Source organism: Marmota flaviventris, chromosome 3 (assembly GCF_047511675.1).
Source record: "Marmota flaviventris isolate mMarFla1 chromosome 3, mMarFla1.hap1, whole genome shotgun sequence".
NCBI lineage: Eukaryota > Metazoa > Chordata > Mammalia > Rodentia > Sciuridae > Marmota > Marmota flaviventris.
This window is the reverse complement of record NC_092500.1, coordinates 144869319-144887500: the sequence shown is the minus strand read 5'-3', so window position 1 is coordinate 144887500 and position 18182 is coordinate 144869319. Positions and strand designations below refer to the sequence as shown.

General features: G+C 41.9%; 1 long non-coding RNA gene across 4 annotated transcripts; it reads left to right on the top strand.

Moving 5' to 3' along the window:
- Positions 1 to 358: 358 nt before the first annotated feature.
- On the top strand, positions 359 to 12739 carry LOC114085687 (uncharacterized). 4 transcript variants are annotated; one of them, XR_011707168.1, is made up of 3 exons: positions 359 to 585; positions 9413 to 9591; positions 9715 to 12739. It is a non-coding gene; the product is annotated as an uncharacterized lncRNA (long non-coding RNA). The 4 variants fall into 4 exon arrangements; XR_011707167.1 differs by lacking the exon at positions 359 to 585 and adding an exon at positions 4930 to 5000; XR_011707169.1 differs by lacking the exon at positions 9413 to 9591.
- Positions 12740 to 18182: the final 5443 nt, after the last annotated feature.

The window sequence follows — 18182 nt, the reverse complement described above, 5'->3', positions numbered from 1 at the left end:
GCTGCAAGGTTGGTCTGTCTTGTGGTTGAGGAAGAATAAGATAAAGGATTCTTTGATGTTTTTATTTAAAGCTTTTCCTCAATAATTCAATAAGAAGATTCATTAACCCATGAAACCATCAAAACTTGTCTGGAATAGAATAAAGTTCCATGCTTTTTAACTACCATTGAAGATTAAGGAATGATTTATACTTTTTGTTAATTGATATTTTCCCATAATCAAAGAGGGTTTGAACGCACCATCCTAACCCACAGGAAATGAATGAGAACTAAACAGCGATGGGTGAAACCCCAGATAGAAGTGGGGTTTTCTGTCTCAGTAGATAATTGTTTACATTTTTCTTTTAAAGAAACTGTTATCTCCCGGCAAATCTCTTTAGAAGGAAAAGAAAAAGCTATTTCTGAAGAGGAATTCTGCTTCAAAAGTGCTGGCCGTGCTTAGATTTTTGAGAACTGAAATATAAAATCATCCAGGTAAACGGATTGTCCTCGCATAAAGAAAACCAATCAGGCATCAGGAGCCATCAGTTCCACCTTGAACTCCAAGCAATGCCTGCAGGAAAGATATTCCAGGCTCCCAAAGAAGGTGAGAAAAGAAGGGGAGGGGATGGAAGGTCCATTGGTTATGAAGGCTTTGGGGGATTTGAAGAAGTGTGAACATTTCAGTGACCATTTCAGAAATAAGATAGATACAATAAAAGAACTGTAGGGGGACAAATGATAGAATTGAAGGCCCTCAAGAGATGGAGCAGAGGAGCCCATGGAGAAGAATTAGAAAGAATAATAGATCCAGAGAAAATGGGGGAGAGGGTGCAGTGGGAATATCTACGTTTTTAGCAGCTCTTCAGTTAGCAATGACTCCACTGTGATAAGAGAAAGGAAACAGAATCCACTGGAAATAAAAATCAACTGATAAAGTCCAAAAGCAAGATATTTCATAGCAGATTGCAATGTTTTTGTTCCAGTTTTCTTTCTTTCTGATGACTATTTTTAGCACACAGATCGGAAGACTAACTTTATTTTTTGTAATTTTTTTTTAGTTGTAATTGGACACAACACCTTTATTTTATTTATTTAATTTTATGTGGTGCTGAGGATCAAACCCAGCGCCTCACACATGCTAGGTGAGCGCTCTAACGCTGAGCCACCACCCAGCCCCAAGAATATCTTTATTAATAAAATATTTCTGTTGGTTTCTCTCCCACCACTAATAATGAAAGGGAAGCCACTTCCAATGTCAGAAATTTCTTTGGAGGAATCCTGAAAGTTACACACTGTGGGCAGCTCCTGGCTCTTCAACACTGCAGGGGCTGGTGGTGCCAGTGTGTGCGATGGTATGTGTATATCGGTTGGTATTGTCGCCATATGCTGGCAAGTGACTTCCTGGAAGGGTGAGTCCCTCCTGCCTAGCCACAGCATACCCTGGGCATGCTCAAGGGATTGATGGACGTTGCCCTAAGTCTACAGGTGCAGGGATCTGATGAGGGGGATCCAAAAAAGAGGATCCCAGAGGAAACTCTCTATAAGAAAAGCAAGCTCTTAGAGAACGGAAAGCAGAAATTAAATGAAAAGATTTAGAGGTTATGTGGCCCAAAGAGAAAACTTCAGAGAGCACGGATATTGGTAATTTACTTTAAATTGCAGAAAAGGGTGAATCGATAATAGGTGGATGCAGCTGTATATAGATGAATATTGGTAAAAACAAATACAGACAAATACTAGTGAGAGGACCCGAGTGGTGGGTATCTGTGTGCGTTAACTATGGATTTCTTTCACCTTTTCTGTATGTTTGAAAATGTTTATAATAAAATGTTGGGGAGAGGGAGGGACCAGATTCAGTGAATGTGATCTGAAATGGAATCTGTAAGTCAGAGTTAGCACTCGTCCCCTCCCATGGGGCTGTTTCATGATGGCTCTTTCTTTTCTTTCTTTATGTACCCCTTCCACATCAACTCTTTTCCTTGGGGCATATTCTTAAGATCCCTCCGAACACATTCAACCTGCCACTGAGAAGAAACCGTGGAATTAAGCAGCATGGCATTCCACAGGAGAGACTTTCCAAGGAAAGCATCTTCTTTTTCTAGTTCTGGCTGGCAAACTTCTCCCCAGCAATGCCTCTCCTTTCCCTTAATGTGGGTAATGTCATTTAGCTGGCTGCGTTGGGGTGCAGTGGGGGGCTTTTTCCTAGTACACAATTTCATACATGGTGGGTGTTGGGGATTTTTGCTGAAGCGTTTGGCTCTGCATTCCCTAAGAGAGTCAGTCTCTGTCTAGGATGGATACTGAACCATCTCTCAGAAGGGCTCATGCACTGAATCGCCAGTTTTTTCACTTTTGATATAAAAGTCCCCACGTGCAGAATGAGAAGATATTAGTTCCAAAAACTGACAATCAGGAAAGAAAGTTAGTATCAACTGAGATAAAACTCAGGATGTCACCCAGTGTGGTGGTGCATGCCTATGATCCCAGCTACTTGGGAGACTAAGGGAAGAAGATCACAAGTTCAAGGCAATTTAGTGAGACCCTGTCCCCAAATCAAAAATTTAAAAAGGCTGGGGATGTACTCTAGGCTGCATCCAATTTCCTCAGTACTTCAAGGGGTGGGGGGATAAAAGCTTCAGAGTGTCAAGAATTCACAAGTACCTGTGATTCTCTTGGATCATAGGAGTGGACCAAAGGAGAAATGCTAAATTAGACAGGATTCGTTTTATGTTTCCTCCATTTGCCAGTTTTGTGATCCTGGGTAATAACTTTTTGACTATTAACTTCCTTCTCTGTGCTATAAAGAGGATAATGCCTCCCTTGCAAAGTTGGGACAAGGGTCAGATGAGATCATGAATGGAACAGAGCCCAAGCATTGTGTGTTTCCTGATGTTGCTTCCTGATGTCAACTGGTGTCAGTCACTGATCTACACTGACTCTGCCTTGTGGGGTAGAGATTTCAGGAAGCATCTGGGAGAGGCACATTCATAAGTCAGGGAAATTGAAAGATGTCTCAGAAAAAAATGGGAAAGGAGTGCTTGTTTTAGCCCATTTTTCATTACTATAAGGAAATACAGGAGGCTTGATAATTTTATAAAGAAAAAGTGATTTCATTCACGGTACTAGCGATTCATGAGCAGAGCACCAACATAGGCTCCACTCTTATAAAGATTCCACAGTGGACATGGTCAAAAAGATAGGAGCACCTGTGGGAAGAAGAAACCAGCTAGAGAGAGGTGCAGAGATCAGGCTGGCTCTTATAACAACGTGTTCTCAGGAGAGCTCAGGGGTCTCACAAGAACTAACTATCGCTTCCAAGGTCAGTGCTTCCAATGACCTAAGGACTACCGACTTAAACATTCCATACCACCAAACTAAGGACCACACCTCAGATGCATGGGGGACAAGCCACATTGAAACTATAATAGCTCCCATAGAGAATGATGAGGAGAGCCTGGTAAGAGACTGAACAGGACATGGGAAAGGGTTTGTAGGACATTGGGTAAGAGTGACTGAAGGGAGATTTGTTTCTGAGGGTGACTGAGGAAACTTCTAGTGGACCAGCTCAGGAACAGACATCAGCTAAGAACTTTAGGGGCCAAAAAAAGTAAAGAACAAAACAAAGCAAACAAAAAGCTCAAAGACAGAGACCAAAAGAAGGCAGCTTCTGGAAGAAAAGAATGGAATTGGGTGAGTTTTGTTCTCATGCTTCTGTGAGGCAGCCTTCAGAGTGGCTAACACTCAAGTGTGAGCAACCAGCCCAGATTTCCAGGGATATATCCCAGTTTTAGCACTGAAAGTCTCATGTTCCAGGAAATCCCTCAATTCTAGGCAAACCAGAATATTTGTCAGTCTAATAAATTCTAACAGAAACCTGCAGTTTTCCTAGCCTAAGGAGACAAGAGATTTTGGGACAAATGCAGCCACTGGGAAATTGGAAGTGAAGGCTAGAAAAGGGGGCGCCCGTGAGAGGGAGCACTATTTTTTTTTTTTTTTTTTTTTTTGGTGTATGACTGCCTAAATCTCTTACTGACTTCTGAATCACACAGGCTAGGAGCAGACTTAAAGCAGCCCAGCTTAAGAGTAAAAAAACAGAACTGATAGTCTAGTTGCTCCTTCAGAGACAGTTATTTCCATCTGAATCCAAAAAAAGTTAATTACCACCTAATACAAGAGCAACAGCAAAATCCACGCTCTTCAGAGAGATGTTAACAGAACTCAGAATCTCTACAACACAATACAGTGTCCAAGAGACGATCTAATATCAACCTACCAAAATACCAAGCTCCACACACCAAAAATCATGAAAATTTGATTGATTTTCAAAAGAAAAGGCTCACCTTGAAATAACCAAGATACTGAAATTAGCGAGGATTTTATAATAACTATGCTCACAGAGAATGTTTACAAAAAGAAAAGATGGTAAATCTCAGATGAGAACTAGATACTGTAAAAAGAAGCCGTATTAGCCAGGATTCTCCAGAGAAAACAACTGAAAAAATATAAGTGTGTGTAGAGAGAGAGAGAGATGGTGGTGGGGGGGGATTCTTTTAGGAAATTGATTCATGTAGCAGTTGTCAAGTCCAAAATCTGCAGGGGGTGCTAGCTGATCTACCAGGATGGAGACCCAGGGATAGGCTGGCATTATAGAGAAGTCGAAAGGCAGTCTGCCAAAGAACCAGGAAGACCCAAGTTCACCAATGAGGTCTAAAGGCAGTCAGCTGGAGGATTTCCTCTTGCTGGGGGAGGCCTTCCAACACTACAGAGGGAAATCAGCTCAAAATTCACTGAAAACTCTCATCCACAAATACCCTTGCTAAGACATCTGAAATAATGTTTGACCAAATATTTGGGCACTGTAGCCCAATCAATTTGAAACATAAAAAAATTTTTTTTAAATGCAATTTTATTTTTTTTTTTTTAGAATTTTTTTAATATTTATTTTTTGGTTAACGGCGGACACAACATCTTTGTTTGTATGTGGTGCTGAGGATCGAACCCGGGCCGCACGCATGCCAGGTGAGCACGCTACCGCTTGAGCCACATCCCCAGCCCTTGAAACATAAAAATTAATCAGCATAAATATCGAGCTGAAATTCTTTTGGAAAAAAAAAAGTCTAAACCAAAGAAAGAGAAAAAAAGTAATACCCATATAAATGCAGCCACCCTATGATCACAGGGCCCCCATGCAAAAAATATTACTGAAGCCTTCAATGCTGCAGCACTAGCCTCTTGTCTAGAAGCTTCTGCAAAGGCTAACCTTCAGTCCCGTGGATTATTTTAAACTCTGCTACCATTTACATCTGCAAGGACAGCCAGGATAAGATTTCTCTTCCTGGTCTTTGTTTCTTTTCTTTTTCTTACCTTATTGCAAGTGCAAGACCTTGAATAGAAATGGAGGAACTGGATATCCTTACTTTGTTCCTGATATGTGGGGGAAACTGTTCAATATTTCACCATTAAGTATTACATTAGCTTCAGGGTTTTTGTAGACACCCTGGTCAGGTTGAGAGTTCTCTTCTTATTTGACTGATCATTTTGAGGCTTTGTTTTGCTTTTGCTTTTTGCCTTTGTTGTGTATTTTTAGATCACAAATGAGTTTTGACTTTTTTTTCCAAATGCTTTTGCTTACCTATTGAAATAAACATGTGATTTTATTTTGCAAGTGTGACAGATTGTTGAATGTTAAGTCAACTACTCCAGGGATAAAACTTACTTGGTCATGATGTTTATTCATTTAAAAAGTTTTATTTGTGATATTTATTCTTTTTCTATACTGCTGGATTTGATTAGCTAATGGTTTCTTGGAGTTTTGTGAATATAGATTCGTGAGGGATATTGCTGTATAATTTTGTAATGTTTTGTCAAACTTGGGTATTAGAGCTCTGCTGGCCTCATATAATGAGTTGGAACTATACTCTATTTTTTAGAAAGTTAACCTTTAAAAAAATATTTGATAGAAGCCAGCAGAGAAATAAAATGGGCTTGGATTTTTGTGAGTTTTTTGGTAAATTCAACTTTCTTTTTTACAACTTTTTTTGTTTATTTATTTACTTATTTTTATGTGTTGTTGAGGATTGAAACCAGTGCCTCACACATGCTAGGCAAGCAATCTACCTCTGAGCCACAACCCCAGCCCCTCAACTTTCTTAAAAAATAAAAAACGATTCAGGTTTCCTGTTTTACCTTGTACCAGTTTTTCTAAGTTATTCAAGGAGTTTTTCCAATTTCATCTAAATTGTTGGATTTGTTGGCACAAAGTTGTTCCTATTACTCCTCAACATGCTTTGATGTTTGTAGGATCTGTAGTACAACCCCTCTTTCATCCTGACATTTGTAATTTCTATTCATTCCTGCATTTTCAGTACTTTTTATCTTTTTATTGCTGAATACAGTTTCATTGTATGAATATACATTTTCTTTACCCATTTATGAATTGATGGGACGTTTGAGTTGCTAGCATTTTTTGGCATTTATTAATAATGATGGTATGAACATTCATGGACAGATTCTTAGGTTGACTCCTCCAGCATTTAGAATGACTTGCTGCTTTGATCCCAACAGCTCCCTCCCCATTAGCCACCCACTCTCAGGCCCTCAATGCTGTATACTAAAGTGAGTTTCTCTTGGTTCCTGTCCCTGAAAAGTAAGTGGATTGTGTAACCTGATCTGAACGTGGGGTGAAATCTTGAGTGGCTCCAGACACCTGGACACTCAGGAGGCCTAGAGGTACAGAAAAAGTCACAGTGGGTACAGAATTTCATTAGAACCATTGCTTAAGAATTCTTGTGCTATAGGTGATTTTCCAACTCATGCAAATGAACTCACATATTGTTAAACAGTATAATTTGCCTTGTAGATTAGCTTTGTTCATATGCACATTCTCTTATCCCTAAAAATCTTCCAGAATAACTTGTTACATTCTGGAAAAGATTTCACCCCCTTGGAATCCACAACCTCCTCTGTAATTTGCACATAACTTCAAAGGACAAAAAGCCAATCATTTATTTTTTCTTCACGTTTTTATCATTTACCCATTTTATCACCTTACCCCGAACTATTTCCTCTGAAGTCTGTGCAGGAGTCTCATGCTAAATAAGAATCTGGCAAGTCCTTTACTTTCTGCTTTCCTCCTAAAGGGATTGTGGGTGAAATTACTGAAAAATCTTTATATGGGATAATAGGCCAGGTCCCGAATTAACTTAATAAGTAAATAAGGAAGGAGCAGAAGGAGGTTAACTATGTGTGAATTTATAGATGTTTTGGTGTCTGGAGCTCATGTAAATAATATATTACCTCGCTGTAAATATTAACTCTGCTCGAGTTGAGGTCTTTAAACACAAATTAGCAGAGCTCCAGGGAGGGAAGAGATGCTCGGTGCTTAATGATCTTTTTAACACTAGCTCCAGGTACTCAGGACCCTACAGGGAATTCCTGGAATGGGTAGTCCTTACGACGCTGGTCTCCAGTGCTGAATAGTTTGTAAAGGGGGAAAAAAAAAGAATCTTCTCTCTATAAAATAAAAATGGAACCACTCAGGCAATTAATCCTTTCAGAACAATTAAGATAATTGGTATTGGCCTGGAGACTGGGGCTTTTAAACATTCAGTAGGTTCCTTTTTTTTTTAAATGGTAATAAAAGTAGAACCTTCCACCAAGCTCATTAGTAGAGGTAAGGGCTTGTATGCTGGTCGCAAGGCCCACCTGCCTTCCCTTTCTCTGCAAAATACCCGTGACGCCCACCCCGCCCTTGCCCTCACCCCCACCCTCACCCCCAACCCCACCCTCATCCCCACCATCACCCCCACCCTCACCCCCAACCTCACCCTCACCCCACCCTCCTTCACCCTCACCCCCACCCTCACCCTCATCCCCACCAAGTCTCTGCCTCCATCTTTTCTATTTGCTGCTCCCATTTCCACATCTGTGCAGTGAAGATGTTCTCCATGATTCCATTTTCTTCTCCCCCACCTTCTTTTCAGCCCCCAAACGTGTAGCTCTGTGAGAATTGTCCACCTGCCTCTCTCCTTCCTCCCACCCACTCCCACTTTGAAATCACTGCCTTTCCCCACCTCCTCTCTGCCACCTCTGGGACTTCTGCCAGCCGGGCCCACCCACCTCCACCCCATATGCCCCAGTGGCTTCCTTCCTTCGGTCTCCCCTCGACTGCACCTTGTCCTGTGGGCTGGGACCTTGGGACCTTTGTGCCCATTTTTTATGGACTGTGAAGCTGAATACCCTCAGCAATTTGTTTAACTTGTCTGAGTCTCATTTTCTTGTTTATCTTTTTTCATAGATGAGAATATTTGAAGAATCAAATATTATAAAATTATAAAGTATTATGAAGTGTCCATATGTAATAGGCTTATAATTTGCACTTGATAAGTGAGGTCTGCCTTTAAATGTGCCTGATGCATAAAAGATGATCAGTAGACCTTAGTTCTTCCCGGCCTCCTTCCCAACATGCCTCCCTTCATTTGGAGTTGAAATTCCTCATTCCCATCCCACCCACTCCCATCCCACTGACTCCCATCCAGGGATTCACAGGTTTATTTCAGGGACTGAGGAACAGTCAGCCCTGAGTAAGCTGAGTTCAGCCAGGTGGATTAGGGTGAGCAGCTTGGCTGACTGTGTGAAGGCGCCTAGGCCAGTTACCTGATTGAAAAGTACTTTGGTATTTTTAAGTGCATTTTATCAGTTAAAAAAAAATAGTTCTACTTTCTTTTTAAATAAGAAATGTATAGTGCTTAGCCAGTGTATAGTAGACTAGGGAAGAAATTGTCCAGGCATCTGGAGACTACCATGCTAAGTGAAATAAGCTAATCCCCCAAACCAAAGGCTGAACGTTCTCTTTGATGTGCAGATGCTGACACACAACAAGGGGAGGGGGAGGGAAGAATAGAAGCCCATTATATTAGAGGAAGGGGAATGAAGGGAAGGGAGAGAGGATGGGTTAGGAAAGCCAGTAGAATGAGTCAGACATAACTTTCCTATCTTCATACATGAATACACCACAGTGAAACTCCACATCATGAACAACCACAAGAATGGGATCCAAATTAGAATAAGTCATACTTATGTATAATGTGTCAAAATAAACTCTACTGTCATTATGTCTAAAAAGAACAAATTAAAAATTTTTAAATATATAGACTTGGGGAGAAAAATTAAAAAGAAGGAAGAAATTGTCCAGGCAGGTTGGCGACTGGCTAACCAACCTGCAGGCCTTTACACACACATCCTCCTCTCCCCTCAACAACCTCCACTTCCTTCCTTCCTTCCTTCTTTTCTTGCTTGGAGACCTAACCACTATTAATAATATTATTTCTAGGGCCTAAGATGATTGCCAAATATGTGATGGGACTCCAGTTTTCCTAGTCTCAGCAATGTTTCAGGGAAGGGGTATTAAGAGGAATTACTCAATTTTCCAGACTCTGCCTACCTGCTAACACAGGAACGCCACCCCTCTGAAATTTCACCCAAGAATGTCTGGACATGCTTAGGAACCGTCTGCAGTGTCTAGCCATCTGCAGCACTTCCTACTGGGGTGCCACAGTGCCACCGGGAACCGTGCCTCTTCTTGTTTGTCCCCTGGATACAGTTGTTCCTTGTAAGTGCCATCTCTGAGTTCTCATGGTCCCAGAGCACTGTTGCTTCAGGCCTGAGATTTTATCAAGAATTTTAAAACAGAGGTTTTCAGCTTTTGCTGATGGCCTTCTCTCTTTTTTCCTAGACAGGTGTGTCTGTGTGCCAGAGGACTGGGCCAGGCACAGACTGAACTGACTCCCCGCCTCCCCCTCATCGTAGTCAGAGACTCTTCATGCTCAGTGGCTTCTTCCCTATGGATGGGTCTAAGGAGCTGCCCAGTTCTGTCGATCAAACCATCTCCAATAGCTACTCAAGACAAGTTCCTCCTCGGGAAACTCCCCCCAACAAACACCTGAGAGGCCTGTCCTGCTTGTCCACTGTGGACAACAGAAGATGAGTTCAAGGGGAAACTCCAGCACATGCTCTCACAAATAAGCTATTTGTGAAGCTTATTGATAAGATTCTGTCTTTCAAAAACTGGCAAGTGCCTGACCAACATTTCCTTAAGGTATAAATGTGTGGTCATAAAGGATGATTTAAAGAAAGTTGGGTAATCTCTGAAAGATAACTGGTTGCAATCGCCCTGTATTCCACTGGAGTCTTTTGCAGATAATGCTCTGGTTCCATTCCATATTTTTGATGAGTCTAGGAAGGGGGGAAAAAAAAGAATCAAGACCCATTTTTAGTGAAGAGGGAGCAACTGGACCATGGTTTTGAAGACATGGTTCTCAATTACTCAGTACTGCCATCAACACGATAAGATAAAGGCTAAAGGGAAAACTTGTAAGAGGGAGGACACTTGCTAATAATGGGTGTTCCACTTACCAAGGACAGCAGAGGAGTTGGCTTTTTGTTGGTAGCTTTTGGGATCTGAGAATTCATTGGGCCCATTTCATCTTGTAGAGAAACCACTCTTGGCCTGTGTCATGAAAGACGAACAGGAAGCCATTTTGTTGCATTGAACTTCTTGGATCTTCCACTCTTTAATTCTGCTTGTACTTTCAGAGGAGCATCTATACCCTGAGTGAATTTAAAAAGGATTCCGAGCAGTACCAAAGGAAAATAGATCCTGAGCACCTGATGCCACTCTCTACTCAGAGGCTAGGAAAATGCAAATGTGGATCCTCAGGAGGCCAGGCATGTAATTCATTTGGTTCATCAGTCACCCAGTCACCAGCCATTATTAAACACCTCCATATACATGCTTGGCCCTTTGCCAAGCACTAAGAATTCAGCTATGAGTAAACTCAGTTCCTATATTTTACCCAGGGGTTAAGGAAAATTAGGACGGGGTAAACTATAAGTTGTGCTATTTTGGTATGCCACATCCCTGGGGTTATTGGTGGCCATTTTTCTCATACTTTCTTCATTTGCTCCTTGACACAGTTTCTGGTCAGGGTGCCATGCTTCATTCTGTTGGCATATGCAGACTCCAATAATTTGTGAAGCAATAGAAAACCTGTTCTCTCCCAGGGTGTCACCAACCATGTGGCTGCTTTTAAAATGCTCTAAACTTCTGAGAAGGACTGCCATGATCCACACAGGTTCTAAGGACTGCCATGATCCACACAAGTTCTGGCAGCCTCTCCTTTTTATGTCTCCTGGGCCATCTCAGTGAGAGCTGCACCACTTTTGTAAGAAGGCGTGGCTAGGGGAGAAAGAACAACCCTCATCATCAATCTCGAGCCCCTACTCTGTGCCAAGACCCTGTACCAGATGCTTTATGCACATTATCCTTTATTCTCCCCCAACTCTTATGAGGTAGGCATTAATTCCTGTGTTAGTTAATTTTTTATTGCTGAGACCAAAATATCTGACAAAAACAACTTAGAGGAGGAAGTGAATTTTGGCTCAAGGTTTTAGAGGTTCAGTCCATGGTCAGCCAACTCCACTCCTCTGGGCCTGAGGTGGAAGAGTGTGATGGAGAAAAGCCACCTCAGCTCATGACAGCTAGGAAGCAGAGGCACAGAGACAGGAAGGGACCAGAAACAGATAGCATCCAAGGCCACGCGTGGCCCCCACTGACCTACTTCCTCTAGCCATGCCCACTGCCTACACTTAGCAGCTAGTAGTCCATTCCGATTATTAATCCATCAAATGGATTAATCCACTAAGGAGGTTACAGCCCTCTACCCAATCTTTTCACCTCTAAACATTGCCTAACACATAGGCTCTTTGGGGCCAGTCTAGATTCAAACCATAACAGTACCCTCATTTTATAAATGGGAAAACAGAGAATTTCAGAGTTTATAAACCTTTGGATCTCATAACTAAAAGTTGCTGAGACAAGACTCAAAACCAAGTCTACTTAATTCAAAGGAAATAATTAGAAAAGCCCAAGTGAAGAGCAGCCAGGTAGGAACGCGAGCTGAATTAAACATGTTGCGCATTTGCCTCTTTCTGCAAATATGTGTGCAATCCTCTTGGTTATTTCACACACACCTGCATGACACTCCCAGGAGGAGACCTAGAGGAGCCACTGATTTAAGGGGTCAGAGAAGAGGGACAGTCCTCTGCAGTAGGCACCCTCATTCCACAGTGTCGTGACAAGCTCGCCTTGACATATCCTTCCCCAAGAACGAGCCTGTTATACACATTCGCATATTAATGGGCTTGGGGCATCACCCAGAAGATCAGTGTCGACTTTCACCGCTGTGTGGGCTGCCTTTGAAACTTCCCCCAAAGTGACCTCTAGCAAAGTCATTAAAATCAATGTGGAGATCCTGCCTTGGGTCCTTGTCACTCTGGTTCCAGGAAAAAGAGGAACAGCTGAAATTTACTGATCCAAATCCTGGTCACCTGGGAAGGAAGAAGAAAATACAGCTTGCTTTTGTTATTTAACACCCTTGGCTAATTAAAAAGGAATTGCCATTTGCACTTAAGGGGAAATACGTTGAAGGGGAGAAGATTATTTTTTAGGTAAACTTTACGCTTAAAATGCAATCCTCTGCTTCCTCGACATTTTCTTTGGAACAAATAAGATTTCACCTTGCCAGATTCTCTGAGAACAGTCAGTCACACCAGGTAAGTGGAAGCCATTGGCACATGTTATTGGTTCCTGTACAGAAGAGGAAACATGAACATGCTCTGCACGTCAGCAAATGAGTCAGGGGCACCCAGGTATTCAGCAGCAATGAAGCCTCGCCCAATAAACCTATGATTGCTCATGAGGATCAGAGTTTATTTTTTTGTTTTAAAACTGGCAGTGGGTTTAATTCTTTATAGCTTTAGTCCTGCCTTGGACATTTTTTTTTTTTTTTCTCGGCCTTTGGTCATGATTCTGGGAAATAAAACTATCATGACTTCTCCATGGGCAAGGAGTCAGACCCTGATTCTGATTTACTAAGGCTGATGGAAGTTTGGATCCAGGTTGTCTGTCCCAGATCTTATCGTGCCTGCACTCAGCAAGACATTGCTCACATTTTTTAGGTGGAGCTAGAGCTTCAAGGAGTGGGAGGCTGAGAAGCCTTACACCACACTGCCTCCAACCCTGCCCCAACCCCTCCGCCAGCTCAAAGTAACTCACAACCACCAGTGTCTACTACATGCACCTCGTGGCCTCCTAGTCTCTTTGGATGCTCCATTTTTTTGGCCTGGTCTGAGCTGGCCTGGTTTCTGTCTCCTACTTTGGCACATTTACCAAGTTTTCCATTCCCTAAAAGTACATCTGTGCTGCAAATAGCCCTGGCTGTCTAGCTAAACCCCAAGAAAGCCTCTCACCCACCCACACACTGCTTGGTGACCTGAATGCACCTGAGTTTCAGGTGCCAAAGATGAAAGAACACGCAATTAGCTGCAGTACTCTATTAATCAGTCTCTCCAAATGCAACAAACGGAGGCAAAAAGCCAAGCATATTTAGCCTTTTTTTTTTTAGCTGTTTACATCTAAATTTAAGTAGTCACCCCTTTCATCAATAGCAATTAATATTTCCTGAATGCTTATCAGGAGCATGGCATTGTACAAAGCCCACCTAGGGCTTTTCACAATGTAGTGGGTGTGAAATTTCCAGTCTCAACGAGCATATAATACTAAGCAAGACATGGCAATTAATTAGCGAATATTTATGGAGTGCCTTGTTTAGCCTCAGCATTTGGCTAGAAGTGTGTATATCACAATTCAACAATTGTAGGAGGGACTCTGGAAGCTGTCTTCAAAGCCCTGAGCCCTACTTCACAGAGGAACTTGGACAGTTCCTTCCCCACTTCAGCCCCTAGGCACTTCTTCTTCTTATTATTATTTTTTGGGGGGAGGGGTACTGGGGATTGAACCCAGGGGCATCCTAACCACTGAGCAACATCTCCAACCCTTTTTTATATTTTATCTAGAGACAGGGCCTCGCTAAGTCGCTGGCTTTGAACTCCTGATCCTCCTGCCTCAGCCTCCCAAGCTGCTGGGATTACAGGCTTAGCCAGGCACTCTTTTCTTATTCTCTCAGCTCTATCAGAGGTTTCCAACCAGGAGCAGCACCGTCCCTTCAGGGAGTATTTGGAAAGGTACGGGAGCAATTGGCACCTACATTGGGCTGTTGCAAACTTGCATTTACTGTGTAGAGTATGTGGATGCTGATGTCCCACAATGTGCCCGGCAGCCCTCCACAACCAAGAACCGTCCCACTCAATATGCCAGGAGAGCTCCTGTTGAAACCTGATAGAACAAAAACTCTGAAAACACCCAGTTGCTTGAGGAGCCCTCACTCCATCTTCTTCCCCATTCTTTGGGAAACCCTTTTTAGAAGGGAGTGACATGTGGAGGGGGCAAGGGTCAAGATAACCCAAATTCTCCAAATTCCCCAGGCATTTGAGATGAAGTCTCGTGATCTGTTCTGCTAACAAGTCAAAAATTAAAAATAAATAAATAAACTTTGTGATGTTAACTTTTTGGGGAAGAAGTTAAGCAAGATTCTAAGTTTAGAATATTATTTTCAACTCAACAATCACATCACAGTTGTCCTTCAGGGTAATTTTTCTTCATAAAGGTGACTAATTATGAAGGAAAGAGAGGCTCGAGCGTTTAAAAAGGACTCAAGGGGTCTGCAGTAGAATGTTCATCAGAGCCCCCTCTGGCTGCCCCAGCCCTGGGCATCCCAAGATGGCCTGCATGATAGCCCAGCTGCTCAGAACTGCGCCAGCCAGAAGCCAGGGAGGGGCAGTCAAAATGCAGAAAGAAGTGGAACCAACTGCAACCAACCCAGGGTCAGCAGTGGAAGGGGACAGTGGCATCCAGCAGATGACAGTGTAGACCAGGCAGCCTGAGTCTGCAAGACAGGGAAGAGTGCGTGGGGAGCCACAAGAAGGATCAAACTTATTTGGAGCCATGCTCTTCAGGACCTGAAGAGTGACCTTAGAGAGTGGCATCTGGCTGTGAGGTAGGTGAAGAAACCCTCAGGGCAGGGAAGCCAAATCTTCATTCACTCACCAAGAGGATTATGGCACCGATTCAAAAAGAGTGAAAGGCAGTGAAGAATGGATTGGGAACCTCTGTGTCGGCTTACAGGCAGAGTAAAGCTACCAGCATGGCCTAGACCATTGCTGGGGTCTTCCAGGAAAAGATGAGGAGACTTAGAAAAGGCTCATGTGATCTTGGAGTTGCCCAAGCCGACTGGTGATTTGGGCAGAAGGTGTTTAAGTCCAGGTTCTACTGTTTCCTACGGTGTGACCCTAGACAAGTTATGCAAACTTTCTGAGCCTCATTTCTCAACTTCAGATATAGATGATACCTGCTCTCTATAAAGAGTAGAAACAATGGACTGAGAGCTCAATACTCATACGTCTTAGGTGGTCAACAGACAATACATAGTCTTACTTGATCTTTCTCTAAGAGCACACCATAATAGCTTCTTACCACAGAAACTAGTACTTAATTCCACACTGTTCTTCTCAATATCTGTTTTTGACATAATTTTCCTAATTCTGTGATGATTAGAGAATTATGATCAGAGACATTACTGCAGGATGCTTTGTCATAATGAAGGTATCAGTTAAAGCTCACGGTTACAAGTGACAGAAAACCCCATTCAACAAAATTATGGCATTTGCTGGTAAATGGATGGAGCTGGAGAATATCATGGTAAGCAAAATAAGCCAATCCCCTCCCCACAAAAAAAAAAAAAAAACAAAAACAAAGCCTGAATGTTTTCTCTGATATGTGGATGATAATTACCATAAGGAGGATGGAGGCTAGGAAAGAATAGAGTTACTTTGCATTAGGTAGAGGGGAGTGAAGGGAGGGGAGGGGTATGGGGGTAGGAAGGATAGTAGAATGAATCTGACTTTATTACCCTACGTGCATATATGACTAGTGTGATTCTACATCATGTATAGCCAGAAGAATGAGAAGTTATACTCCATTTATGTATGATGTGTCAAAATGCATCTTACTATCATGTATAACTAATTAGAACAAAATTTAGAAAGTTAAAAAAAATTTATAAACCAAAGGAAGAATAACCAAGAGTAGATATTTAATTTACATTTAATATTAGACATTTTATGTGTTATGTTGTTACTGAATATCACAAAAATATATTCTCTAATAAATTGGACTAGATATTAAAGCATGTATCTAATATATCCCCCCACTAAAAAAAGGAAAGAAAGAAAAGACCCCATTCAAACTGGTTTGAGGCAAAAAGTGGAAATTATTTCTCAATTTAAACTGAAAAATGAAGGAGTGGATTTGGCGGGCTTTAGGTATAAAGCAGTCTGGCGTCCAAATAATATCACCAGGACCATGAGTTGCTTTTTCTCTTCCACCCTTTGGCTTAGTCTTAAATAGAAAGTTCACTCATGGTGGCAAATATGGCTCCACTGTCTCCAGACACTCAGATTCAAATCCCGTATAAAACTCGGGACATAATCTGCTCAGATTCAATCGGGTCACATGTTCATCCCAAACAATCACTGTGGCCAAGGGGATCTGGTGCTCTGACTGGCAGGGGTCACCTGCCCGCCCCAGGCCTGGATGATGAAAGCTACTTGAAGCATTTGTACTGAGCAGAGGAAGGGGCTGCTCCACACAGGAAATGCAAGATGAATGGGAACTGGGCAGAAAAACAATAAAAATCCACTCCAAGTTCTTTACACACTGCAGGACCACCACTAGGACCCCTCAGGTGATTAGAATACAGCACTAACCAGGCTGTGGCCAGCTGTTGACCAGCCAGGTGGGCCATGAAGTTTGGTTCAGAGTTTCTCAAATACAGTTATGACCATGACTGTCTGAATCTCCTGGGATGCTTGCTCAAAATTTAGGTTCTTGGGTCTTACTCCAGATCTACTTTATCAGAAACTCTGGAGCTGAGCCCCAAGAATCAGGAGGCTTTCAGAAATTTCTAATGGACAGAATCTTTGAGAATGACTAAAGCCTAAATCCTGGGCCCTGTCAGTCCATGTGACATTCAGGTACTATAAACCCATGAGATGAGTGCTGTCATGGTGGTTTTGTGTTTCATCATTTTGATGAGCCATCCTTTGATTGAGGGGCCACACACAGCTGCTTTATTTCCAGTAGGGAAATTGAGGCACAGGAAGCTGATAAATTAGTGGCAGAACTGGCTCCCTGTGTCTGAGTTAATGTTGTAACTGCTCCGACTCCCATAAGCTCACTATTTCAGCTTTGTTCTTCTTCATAAATAGTGTTGAAATAAACTGGCAGTCTAGTTAGGTGCAAGATAAACTAAACTTGAAAAGGGTCTCCTCCATATTTAAGATTGAGTTTGTTAAGTTTCTTTTCTTGCTAAAAGCCTCTCTTTTGTTAACTGAAACCACACATTTTCCTGTAGCATCCCACCTGGGACACAAATCCTCCTTTTGTACATTGTATCCACACTGTATACACTACCCACCCATTAGTCACTTTGTAATTGTCAGTTATCAGATTGACTATCATGGTATCTGTGTACTTGGGTCAAATAGGACCTTATATAATAGCATAACACTCCATCACAATGTCTAGTCATTCACCCCCCTCCGTCATGCAGGTAATGTATTATCTTGTCATCACAAGAAAGGTAGGTCTGGGGAGGTAGCTCAGTGGCAGAGCCCTAGCCTAGCATATGCAAGACCTAGGGTTCAATTCCTGTTATTGTAAAAAAAGCACAATAAGTTGCAATTGTTCCATTTTATTATTAGTTATTGTTGCCAATCTCATACTGCTTCTAGATATTGAAGCATATATCTAATGTCAAAATGCTCTAAAAGATGAAGAGATATCTTTTTTGTACATCTGCATTTGTGTATAATAATATATAAAATTTATATGTTAAATTTTATCATAAGTATGTATATATAGGAAACAGTATATACAGGAGGTGGTACCCTATGGTTTCAGTGTGCATTGGAGTTCTTGGAACATATCTCCCTTGGATAAGAGGGGACTACCGTAAATCAGAATAAACAACATGAAAACTAAGACCAGCTTTAGATCCATATCTAAAGAAATGTGAGCCCAGTTGGATTTGGCTTCTTTATATAAAAATGTGATCTTATCAAGCCATTGAAACTCCTACCTAGTGGTGCCCAGGCAGAATTCCAGCTATTCTATTTTCAACATTCAACACAGTTTTTACATCCTTTTTATAGCATTCCTTTTTGCAAGTCTGCAGTAGCATTCCA